General features: G+C 37.8%; 1 protein-coding gene and 1 long non-coding RNA gene across 2 annotated transcripts in view; one reads left to right on the top strand and one right to left on the bottom strand.

Moving 5' to 3' along the window:
* Positions 1-12,558, bottom strand: part of FBN2 (fibrillin 2) — a 207,644-nt gene that overhangs the window by 167,466 nt on the left and 27,620 nt on the right. The window lies entirely within an intron of this gene.
* Positions 1-12,558, top strand: part of LOC140694046 (uncharacterized) — an 81,278-nt gene that overhangs the window by 42,018 nt on the left and 26,702 nt on the right. The window contains exons 4-5 of the long non-coding RNA XR_012069791.1: positions 1,377-1,497; positions 2,486-2,607. This is a non-coding gene — a long non-coding RNA (uncharacterized lncRNA). The remainder of the gene's footprint in view (positions 1-1,376; positions 1,498-2,485; positions 2,608-12,558) is intronic.

Genomic DNA, 12,558 nt, shown 5'->3' with positions numbered 1-12,558 from the left:
AAGAGAAACTCTTGCCTATATGCACACAGAAACATTTTGAAAGAAGCACTTTTTTACTGAGAAAAATGAGAATCTAAGTGTCTATCAGTTGAAGAATGAATAAGTAAATTGCTTTACATTTAAGCAATGGAATACTGCAGAGTAGTTAAAATGAATAAACTAGTTCTGTATGTATTAACATGGGAAAATCCCAAAAATGACATTAATGAAAATAAGTTAAAGAATACATGGAGAATGATAGCACTTACATTCATGACAAATATAAAATAATGATATATATATATATATATATATATAATTTATGGAAACATTGAACGTAGTAAAGGTACAAAGTGAATGGAGTAAATACACTACAAGTTCCTAACAGTGATTACCTCTGGAAAAGCAGGGAAGTAAAAAGAACAAATGGGGTTTCAATTTTATCTGTAAAGTTTGATTTCTTTTTAAAAAAGAAAGAGCAAGAAATGATCTGAAGCAATTTTTTACAAGTTAGTTTTCCTTTCATTTGGTGGTATGCTATGCACATGAAAGATTTCTTGCAATGTCTTTCGTCATATTCCAGACTTTTAAAATTATCCATAGTATTACACTTTAAAAGATCACTTAATTAAGAACAGAGCATTCCTAACCAACTGAGTGATCGGGGGGAATTCTGTCCTGTTCTCTAGGACTAAATCAAACTTCTCGTGTAAGTACAGAATTTATTTAGAGGCAGTTCTGAGTTTCTTTAACTCCAGGAGATCAGACATATCTCACTAATGCCCATATATAAAAATAACTTCAGGGTTAGAACGTTATGTTATCTGACCTATATTCTTTATCCTTAGACTTGCCTTCTGAGGGCTATCAGAGATAAGTCAAAGAACAGAAGAAACAAAACACAGTTGTTCTTATAAACCCAGAAGGCAACATTAAAAGTCCTCTAAAGAAAAATTACTATATCATGACTTCTTATTCCACACAACTGTACATCTACCATAAATGGAGTACAATGTGAAAACCTTTTACAATCTCAAGATAACCACACTGACAATGGGTTTTGAAAAAACTAAATGATAAATATTTATGAACAATACTTCTAGCACATTAGTCACATTAACATTACCACATTAATATTTATAATGAAAGACAGACAGATAATTATTCAAAACAATGATTTGCCTAACCAATACATAAATATGTAAAAAATGATTGTTCGCAACACTACAGTTCCTTGGCTCTTTTGTCTTCAAAACGCACTCACCTCTTTCCTACCTTAGGGCTTTTGCCTTCGCAATGTCCTTTCTAAGAACTTCATTCCTTCAGTTCTTAAAATGGCTACTTTCTGTTCATCCTATAGGCCTGTGCTTCAATATCCAATTTTTCTCTCTTTTCAGGCACATAGAGAACTGTGTATACCTGTATTTCTAAAAATTAGATGTAGCCATGTCATGGGACTCTGGCCAATCATATGAGAACAGATGTCACTTCCAGGCAAAAGCCTTTAAGGGCCAGTAGGTAAGTCTTCATGCTCCCCTTCCTCGCTGTGGTGACCCTGCAGGCATGCGTGGAGACAGTCTCCTTCACTCTGCATCGCTGAGAAGCCATGATAAACAAAGCTCCCCTGACACCTCACACTGCACACTTGGTTATGTAGGGTGAACAGAAATCACCCTTTGTTTATTAAGTAAACAAGCCACAGAGACTTGATGACTGCTTGTTACAGCAGCATACTCTAGACCATCCTCATTTATACAAGGTCTCGGATTAAATGGTACTTCTTCAGAGTGGAATTTCTTACACAATCATTTGAAACTGCTTTAATGCATTATCTTGGAAAACGTTTTGTTTCCTTCAGAGCATTTATCGCAATATTATTTAAGTGTATGGTTTCTTTGTTTTAAATTTTCCCAAACAAACTGTAAGCACCATACAAAAGAGATTTCAAATGTCTTGGGTATAGTGGCTTTCCTCGTACCTAGCACAGAGACCAGTAGATGATAATGATATCTTCTTAGTATATATTTGCTAAATGAATGACTGTTTCACTTTATTTCATTTAAAATAATATGTTAGGTACTTTACAAATTTTGATACACCGTTAACATGCTTAGGCAAGAAATTCCAATGACAGCAAAGAGTTAAAATGCACAAAACTTCTCATACCATGTACAAAAGTTCTAAACTTGAATATCCTATGACTTACAAACCTTTTTTACATTTGAGACACAACTGCTTCAATTTAGATGACATCACTTACAGAAGATTTCTTGATTTATCATTAAAAAAATAATTTCAGATAAACTCAGATCTGGTTAATGTAAACAGCGTAGATTTAAACTTACCCACCATATAAAAAGTCATAAAAGTTATAAAAATGACATTTTATTGAAGTTGTAAAGAACACAGATACTAAGCTGGAGTCCTTACTCTCCTGCTAGCAATTTAATAAACGTTTCAGTCATATTTATGACTATTTCATTTTCCACATATCTTTTGTTGCCAGGATAAAACCTTAGGAGTTCATGCTTCAATAAACTCAGACTCAAGAATCTATTACAAAAATGAATTTTAGGCTGGCATCCACTGAAGCCCTAAATCTTCTCGTTCGAACTGCCAGGATGTAAGGTAAAAACGGTTGCTGCACTAACACTCTTTGTCAGCTGCCCTACTTTGCCAACGACTATATATCAGCCACGGATTGTCGGTCAGCTGCAATCTATCATATATTTTGTGGTAGAGTCTAGCATGCCTGGAGGTCTCAGCTCAATAACATTTCAAGATCGACCTTCAGACAAGGCAGAATGCCACTGCTAGCAAGGAAATTTAGACTAAATATGGTCAAAATGAATTATTTCTATACAATCATGCTAGATCAGAGTCAATAATGGCAACTGCACCTGTTGCAATTTAGCTGCGATTTCTAGTCATTAAGGAGTCTTTGACCAAGATAGCCCACAAAACACCTGATCAAGTTTCATTGGAATATTTGTTCTCATAGAAATTACTTAGCTATATTTTCCTCTGATTTGGATTTGTTTTTCTCCTTTACATGCTTTTAGACTCTTGTTTTCCTATCTTTCATTTAAAACATTTTTTTTTCTTGCTGCAATACATAAGAAATGTTGAATGCTCTCAGGTGATGCATGCCTCTAATACCATAATGTAGTTAAAAGCCCTGGCTTTCTAGTAAATGTGTTTGCATCTCTGCCTTGTAATCATGATTGTTAAATAATAGATGAATCCATTTTTTAAAGGAAAAGAATTATGATTCTTTATAATAATAAAAATAATAGGAAATTTACTCCTTACAGTGAGGTAGGTGTAATTTCTATATTCAGTAGACACTTGAGGGAGGGTAGTTACTACGTCCAAGGCAATGCACAGCATAAAAAACAGTACATGTGTGTATGCGATTCGTTATAATCCATGATCAGAAGAACAATACAGTATAGAATAGCAGTATAGCAGAAAGAGTACACATTAGACTCGGACAAGACCTGGGTTCAAATCTCAGTGCCGCCATTTACTAACTTCCTGATGCTAATTTAGTAAAAAATAATTCATAGAAAGAGCCTTACCATATAGTAGGTGCTCATTAAAAAATAGCTGTTTATCTTATCCTTATTTATGCAAGACTTCCATAATTTTCTGTTAATGGGCAGCATTGCCCAAGCATTGTATGATAAGCGTGCATTATTATATTATTATATATAGAAAAATAAATCATATAAAAATGTAGTATTTATTATGTTGAAAATTTGAGATTAGAGCCATACCCAAATCAAGTTTTAAAAAGAAAACTAACCAATGTCATATTTCAATGTATGTTAACTGTACTGATGGTTAGGAAGAGGCTTGTGAAAAAGAAAGCAGCATTGGTCATGAGAACTTTTCACTGGCATTTCCACTGAAGACAAAACCAACACGGACGGGATGAATCATGGAAACCGCAGCAAATGTAAATGGAAACCAAGTAAGAGAATAATAAAAATCTTCAGTCCATTTCTGAAAATTCCACAACTTATTCTCTTAAATAGAAACTGAAAAGCCAGAGTTCACTGCCTCATACTTGAGGGTAGTTTATGTCCTGGGAAGTGGAGTTGTCAATGCTGTTGCCCACATGGATACACCAAGAACACACAGTGACGCACGTGCAATCACGTGGATTTATGTACCCAGAGGACACAAGTCATTTCTAAGTTCGCCCATTTATATCCAGATATACTAGTTTCTATTAGCAGTGACAAGTATATGAGCAATAAATAGCAATTTTTCTACTTTACTGATCAGTGGCTTCTATGCAAAGCAAACAGGTTACGCATCAGTTCCCTAACCACTAGTGATGCAGGAACCTTGGAATGCCATTTTCCCTTCCAAGTACAGAGTGCTCCCAAGTGTGTGCTGATCTATTTCCATAATTGTGATTTGACCGAATACTCAGAAAAACCTTCACTGTATGTAATTTCTTCAAGGGTTTAACTGATGAGGATAGCACCCTACATTCAAAAAAAAAAAAATGGTAACATGAGGTAAATAGAGAGGAACTCATGTTATAAATTTTGAGTTACGAAAAGGAGGAAATAAATTTTTAAAAAAGGCCTATTTTTCAGTTACAATTAAGAAAAGGGACATACAGTCTGTATTAATTTTAAAACTGACTTTTACAAGTTTGAACAACCTTTGAAAAGGAGAGCAAGCCATTCACTTTCTAAAATATACTTGGAATTTTCCTGATAAGACACTTGATTTTTCTGCAATTCAATCAAGTGTTCTTAGGATACTGAAAACTGTACTCCAGACAGGGACAGACCTTGAGATTCTGCAACTCACTGAGAACAAAAGCAAATTATTGGCAAATGCACTGTTGGCATGTTTCCTTGCAAGATCGGGTGGTAATAGAGCTTAGGGAATAATCGCATTCTGTCCACACAGGAACTGGAGCAAGTGAAGACTGCTGGAGATACACGTCACAAGGCTACCAGGGCCCAGCACAAGCCACAAGCCTGATGGCTTTGGCACAACGCTGGTATTTATTTCATAGACAATCTCCTTACTCTTTAACAGCACTTAAGTCATTTCTTCCAAAATCGTTTTGACATCTGAAGAGGGTAATTTTCTAATGTTAAACACACAGGGGGGGAATGCAACAACAATTAACAAACCAAGAAAAAGCCACCTTGATGAACAAAGGAAATTTTCCACCAATTTTAAAGGTAAAAGAAATTTCTGAATGATGGGCATTTTTTTCCTCAACCTGACCCAAGATGAGTCTAATTAAATTCTATTGTGAGAATTCGTGCTGTTTTCTACAAATACCTTTTTGAGCCATTGTCTCTTTGTCACAATCCCTTCTAATAAACACCATAATTACTTCTTTATTCTGACCTATGACTGACCAATTCAATTCCTTACAATTATTACTTCATAATTTGAATGAAGTTTCTCCTCTCTTAACGTCAGTTAGAGGTATTAAGATTCATGCCTAAACGACAGTTAACATTTTCCCTCCGTCTCATTTTGTCAAACTCAGAACTACTCAGAGACTTAAAATGGTTATTTAGGAAAATACTTTTAACAGTTATGGTTGTTAAAAAGTAATGCCAGGGGCCAGAGGAACAGAGCTCTTCATGTTGCTGTTTTCTCCCTGGGCATTCTTTCCACGTACAGAAATTTATATAGTATTTTATCTTCTAATTTATCAAACTGTCTTCCTCTCTGGCCACTTTTTAAAGAAAGCAACTTTATCCATTAAATATTGTTACTGCCTCTCTGATTCTTTTCTTGGGCTAGTTTCTTCCTCCCAGCAATCTTACTCTATCTCGAGGCTTTAGTTTTCACCGATTCTTCTGAAATCAGACCGTATTTGCTATTGTTTACTGGGCAAGTTGTCTGTCTAATGGGCATCGCGGGTATGACATGCCTTACCCTGAATCTGCTGAATGCTCTCTGTGTTCATCAGGTCAGGTAAGGTCGTCAGCATTCACAGTCATCCAAGCTAAAGCCCTTACTTTAGTAACTCTTGACACTTCTCACCCCACCCCTAGATGTGTCACCAAGTCTCGCCCCTTCTGCCCTGTAAATGTCCCTGGACTGCATGCCCTCCTCTACAGTACAACCCCAGTGCCTCGGGTCAAGTCCCTTTCTATTCCCTAAACCATTTCAGCAGCCATCCTTCTTTCAGTATCATGGAACCTTCAGAGTTTACGTTCTTCTACACCTTTCTAAGTTAAATTTTTCTGATGTATCAACCTAACAAAATATTTTCGCTGGCTTTCTGTTAGTATAAAGCCCACATTTCTTAACTTGACATAGAAAGCCCTTCACGTATGACTGCACACCATTAACGCTTCTGAATCTTAGATCGTAAGTGACGGTACTACTCGTTAGCAGAGCTGTGAAGTCTCAATGACATGATGCATGTCAAGTGTTCACCCAGTGCCTGAAAACTACTGACTGCTCAAAAATTGCTAGCTGTTTTTATTATCATTATTATTATCTTTTTCCCTTCATAACTGATAAATTCCTCAACCTCCCATCCCCAGACTACACCCCACTCCAGCTATGGTGCACCAATCTTCTCTTCGCAAACATGCCCTTCCTTTTCACCGCTTTGGACCTCATTCTCTCTCTGCCTGCATTTCCCATTGCAGTACTTCATGAGAGCCAGTCCCCCTTTCTTATTTTCCCATTGCATTTATTATATAATATCTACCATGTACATACATTGCTATGTACATTGTAAATACTGGCAGCTGTCCTTTCTGGGGAGACATCATTAGCTCTTGACTGAGAACTGAGGGGCAGGGGGGGCCCCATGTTACTCGCCATGCCTGCCTGGACCGGGGCTTCCATTGCACTGTGCTGACAGACGGGGAAGGAGGAAGCAAGTTGCGGTCCAAGTGACACAGACCCTTGCTGTTCTTGCCTAGATTTAATAGGTCTTCTTGAATAAGTGTGTCTTTGTTTGGTCTACGCTCATGACAACACACTTTAGAAGGCAGGAATGAAAGGGAACTTCCTCAACCCTTTATGACAGAAGGTAACCTGTAGCAGGCTGTCTACAAAAGAACTCACAGCTACATCATACTTAAGGGTGAAAGACTGGCTTCTTTCTTATTCTTTAACAACAGGAATAAGACGAAGGTGTCCGCTCTTGCCATTTCTATTCAACACTGTAGTGGAGGTTCTAGCTGGGGCAACCAAGCAAGAAAAGGAAATAAAAGGCATGTCTATTAGAAAGAAAGAAGTAAAACTATCTCCACTTGCAGATGACAAGATCTTATGCATATATAAAATCCTAAATTATCCACAAAAAATGGTAGAACTGATGAATACGTTCTGCAAGGTTGCAGAATACTAGATCATTACACAAAAAATCAATTGTATTTCTGTACACTAGCAACAAACAGTTAAAAAGTGATGCTAAGAAAACAATTCCACTTACAACAGCATCAAAAAGTAAAACACTCAGGAATAAACTGAAAAAAATTTAACAAAAGAAGTATAAAATGTATACTCTCAAAACTACAAAGCATCATTAAAATTAAAAATGATGTAAATAAGTAGAAAGATAATCCCATAAAAGAAAGGAGAAAAAAAAGAACAAATTGTACAATTATTTTAAGACATTTTGGGATGCCCTTTCCTAAATGTCTTCAACAAATGAGCGTAAAGTAGGCAAGGTTCTTTGCTTCGACTTATGCTGATTATCAGCCTGATGTTGGCACCTAGGACACCAAACACCAGACACGAAAACGTAACATATGATAATGTGTGTGTGTTACAGATGAGCACACTCACAAAATTCCAGATCCTCAGAGATTTGTGGGCCAGATTTTCTTGGACAGTTATGAACTGTGAGTGGAATTTCCTAGATTTGGTTTGGTAATCACCATAAATCTAATACAAAATGAATGCGGAATAAAGTAGAGGGTCCGATAGTTCACTCCAAACTTCTCAGAAATGCCCTGAGTCAGGAACTACTGTGCTTACTTGTGAAGTAACTTCTGTGTTTAAGGCTTTGCTTTAGTGTCATTCTGTCAGGCAGCAAGATGGCCTGAAGCACCCAGAGCCGCTGAGTACGGGACACGGCCACTGCAGCCCCTAGGCAGGGTAATTCACAGTACAGCAATCCAGAATTCTACACTTCCTATTACAAAGTTCTTCAGTACAGTGTTCAGAGAACGAGAGATCTAGTTCATTATTGTTTCTTTGGGGAGCAAATAGGATGAGAGCTATATTTCAAGATCCCTTGCAAAGTGACACTTCAGTAACACAGACTATCCTAATAGCTTTTAATTGAATGGCTGGATGGATTTGCTTCATAATTCTAGCAATTAAATAATAGGAAATACTTATCAGGCATTTGCAGCAACTTTTGAATATACAGATATCGGAGTATACGTTGTGAATTAACTCATACTTCAGAACCCCTTATGCTTCAAGCAATCTCTCCCTTTCCAGCATTCACCCGGCACCAAGTTGGCCATGGAGCTAGCACCCAAAGGAAGAGGATAAGACCTAAGAGTCCTGTTAGGGAGATTTTAAAGCAAAAGGAAAGGCTGACCCTTTGCCCTGAGGAGGACCATCAGATGGCGGGAGAAGCCCAGAGTGGGGAGAGTGTGTTGGAGACATTAATGGGACTGCCGAGGGCAGAGCACATTTGCCCCCTTCTGGGATTCCAGGACGAGGTCACCCCGCAAAGCCACACCAATCTGAGGATAACCGAAGTGGTTCCTGCGTGGCTCCACAGGAACCATAAAATCACCGGAGGATCTGGCCAGCGTGTCTGCAACATCCCAAACTCCTGATCACACTTAAAAGGAAAGCAAAACCCCTTCAAACGTCTCACACAGAGTTGTGCGTTTAACTGGGATTCCCCAAGGCACCTTCCTCACCGTCTCATCTCCTTTGCCATTATCTGCTCAGCTGCTCTTTCATCTCGTCTGGTTCCGGCTCGAGGTTTGTTCCTCAAGTGTGTGTGCCTGAAAAAGGCAGCGTGGAATTCCCCAGCCCCAGCCAAGCCCTCCAAACTGTCTGTTTATCAAACAGCTTTTCAGATACCACCTTCTTCACAAATCATTCCTGAAACAATCACAAGAAAGAGATCGAGTTCCTTGGCTCTCACTCCAATGCAAGGAAATAAACTATACTTACTCAGTTTTGCAGTCATGAGCAATAGGAGATTCATGATAGTGTAGTAAGAAAAGAATAGTTAAGAAATGCCAGTCATTATTCTAAAAAGAGGAATTACAAAGGAAAAGAAATATGAAAAGTAAGGAATGTTGTATCTCTTTGTATATCTATTATCTACACTACTGTAATCTCACTAGAATCTACAAAACTATACTGTAATCATTGAATAAGCTACAGGGTTTAAGCAAGATATGATGTCATACGGTTACTTCAAACAAGTGAGATTTTCCTTTAAAAAAAACTAGATAACGCTTTTCATTTTCTACTTACGATTTTTAGAGTATACTGGGATTATTTCTTGGTTTACCACTTAGTAACCAAACCAAGATTTGAAGCCATTATGAACATTGTTGGCTCAATCTTGCCCCCTGCAGGGAGTATGTGCTTCTTACTGCGGTCACTGGGATTTAAAAATTTGTGACATGGAAAAAACATTAAGATAAAGTTGACTCTTCAAATCCGATTTTGGCACATCAGAGAATGGAAAAGCCCATTTTAATAATTTTAAGGCATTACAAATCTGTTCAAAATAACCCAGTAGTAAATTTTATTCAGAGTGGCTTCATTTGGGGCTCTAAATGCAAAAACTGAATTGTGATAAAATCTTGAAGATATTTTAATAAACAATTTATCAGACATCTAATTGTAAAAATATTCTGAGGTATTTTGTGACAACCTCATGCTAGACCAGTGTTCCACAAACTTCACTTTACAGTGGAATTACTTTGAGGACTTTAAGAAATAAATTCTGCTGCTTGGATGTGGGTCCCACTGCTCCAGAGAGTCTTACGTAATTGATCTGAGATGAAGCCTGAATGTCAGGATTTTAAAAAGCTCCCTAGAAATGATACTATGCAACTATCACTGAAAGTCACTGAACGCGGAGCACTAAATTTGAGTCTCCAAGGTATAGCCATAGGAATCAATATTTTGGACCAAAAAAACCAGGTGATTCTTAGGACCAACAAAGATAGGTAAACAGTGATCTCGCCCAGTATCCTCACTTTTCAAACGAGAAATTACTTAGGAGCTGACTTGCTTAAGAACACAGTTAGTCTGTCAAATTCTAACTAAAATCTCTCTCTGACATTCAGCACTTCTTTCTTTCTTTTCTTTTTAAGATTGAAAACAGTCATGTTCAAAATTTGGAATGTGCCTTGTATGCTATTTCTGAATCAGCTGAAGACATTCACAAACATTCAGCTTTGTCCACGTAGAGGAATTTCACATGCATTAAACCCGGACACTAAGTATGGTCATGGCAAACAGTCTTTAACCCACAGACGAGGCGCCCACAGAACCAGTAGTTCTTGGTTCAGTAGTGTGTCCTTAAGAAGCCACCACAGTCTAACTTGTGAATGTCAACTGCAGTGTCACAAATCGTGTCATCTTCTATCAGAAACCCCTATACCTGGGTTTCTGAGTGACTCTGGATTGAGTTCAGGTCAAAAAATTTTAAATGTAGTATCAACTTCCTGGAACACACAGAAGACTGAAACCGTATCGTGGGATTTCTCTTTCCCACAGCTAATATAAACAGCAACCGAAAAAAGGTAAAAGCTAATAAAAAAAATAAATTCATTCCCACCACCTAAAGTAGGAAACAGGCCCAAACTCCCACCACAGCATTTGAAAATGGCAGCCAAGGAATGAAATAGAAGACTGTTTCCCAAAATAATACAGGGAATGAGAATGGTTCATCGACATCCTAAGGAGTCTCACTGGAGAGCTGAGTGTGAGTTCAGCTGATGGAGAAGTCAGGCGAAGTCTGGAGGAGTACAAGTCCTTACCTACCAACATAGTACCTCATCAGAAAGCAGAAAAACAGAGAGGACCAGCTATTGTGATCTCTAAAGATGGGAGGAAACCAGACAGTGAAGGCAGGATGATCCTTACCACACAGGGTCAATTATCCCCAGTATTCAACAGGAGAGGAGACCCAGGGACCATAAGGAAAAAAGATTCTCAGGGAGCAGGAAGCTGGACTGAAGCCCCTTATGACCACAATGGGGAGGAGGGATGACCACTGGAGAAATGGTGGGGCCAATGGGCAAAGCCAGCACCGAGCAGGATTCTCTGAAAGCAAAGGCGCACCAGGGGACAGCAGCTGAAATGGGAGAAATCATCCAAATTTCAAGGACATTCTCTTTGAAAAGAGAACACTCCCGTAACCACGGAGAGTGATCCTGGCACACGCCGTGCAAAGAATGCCCTGAGGAAGTGCAGAGCACAGGTCCCTTAATCAGAGCTGCCCAGATCCCAGCTGACATCTTCCTCACCTCTTCTGGGCTCAGAACGTAAAGTACTTGAATTCCTGGCTCTCAAACAGGAGCAAGGACAGGAAGACAGCTCCTAGGTAATTGCAGAAGGGAGAAAAGGAAAACTCACTTTTACCAAGTTAGTGCAAATAGAAGCTCTGGAGAGATTGCTTTTAAGCAAGCAGAAGACAAAAAGAAATGGGACAGGAACTACCTAATACACTATAATTAATTTTTTTCTTAAAACACAAAGCAGATCAAGAAAACAAGAATATTACTAATATTACAAGAAAAAAGAATCATCAAGGGAACAGAAGATAATTGTGCATGAATTCTTTGCACAACAAAAGTATCTGTTAAGAATGACATAAAAAGGTAAATTTAGTAATAAAAAGGCTCAGCAAAGCCTAGTTAGTAAAACAAAAGCATCAAATAAAAGGAAAGCTTCTAAGCAAAAGAAACAAATTGAAGATAAAATGAAAACACCTCCCCTAATTATAAAACCCTTACATTAATTGGAAAAGGCAAAACAGAACAGACACAATTTAAACAGAATTATTGTGATCAAAGGACTTAAAGAGCAGATAACAGATCAAACATCTAAAAAAAAGTCAATATATGTGAAATAAAGAACCTAACAAATGATGCATAAAAACTATCCAAAGATGTAACAGAAAGAATTGGCCTTAACATTCCAGATAAGATGATCACATCATTGTCACTAAAACTTGTATAGAACAAGTGATACACATAATTACAGAGTAAAAATTGTTCATGTGCCTGGAAAGGAACAGCAAGTAATCTTAGAAAGGAGGGGAAATCAGGTTAGATTTAGACTTCTTCAGAGCACATTCAATGCCAGAAAACAACTGGCTGTATCTATAAAAATACGAAGGGGAAAGAAGTGAAGCCCCGCCAAACTACCTCTCCAAGTCTGTTTTAGCTACTCCAGTTCCTTTGTATTTTCTTATGAATTTTAGAATCGGTTTCTCAATTTCTTCAAAATTCTGCGATTTTCATCATGATTGTGTTGAGTCTACCAACTAATTTGGGGAGAAGAGGCATCCAACAATACTGAGTCTTTCAATCTAAGTACATATTATATTTTTCCAACTTATGTCTT

This window comes from Vicugna pacos, chromosome 3, assembly GCF_048564905.1.
Source record: "Vicugna pacos chromosome 3, VicPac4, whole genome shotgun sequence".
Classification (NCBI taxonomy): domain Eukaryota; kingdom Metazoa; phylum Chordata; class Mammalia; order Artiodactyla; family Camelidae; genus Vicugna; species Vicugna pacos.
The sequence above is the reverse complement of the archived record's forward strand: the minus strand, read 5'-3'. Positions and strand labels throughout refer to the sequence as shown.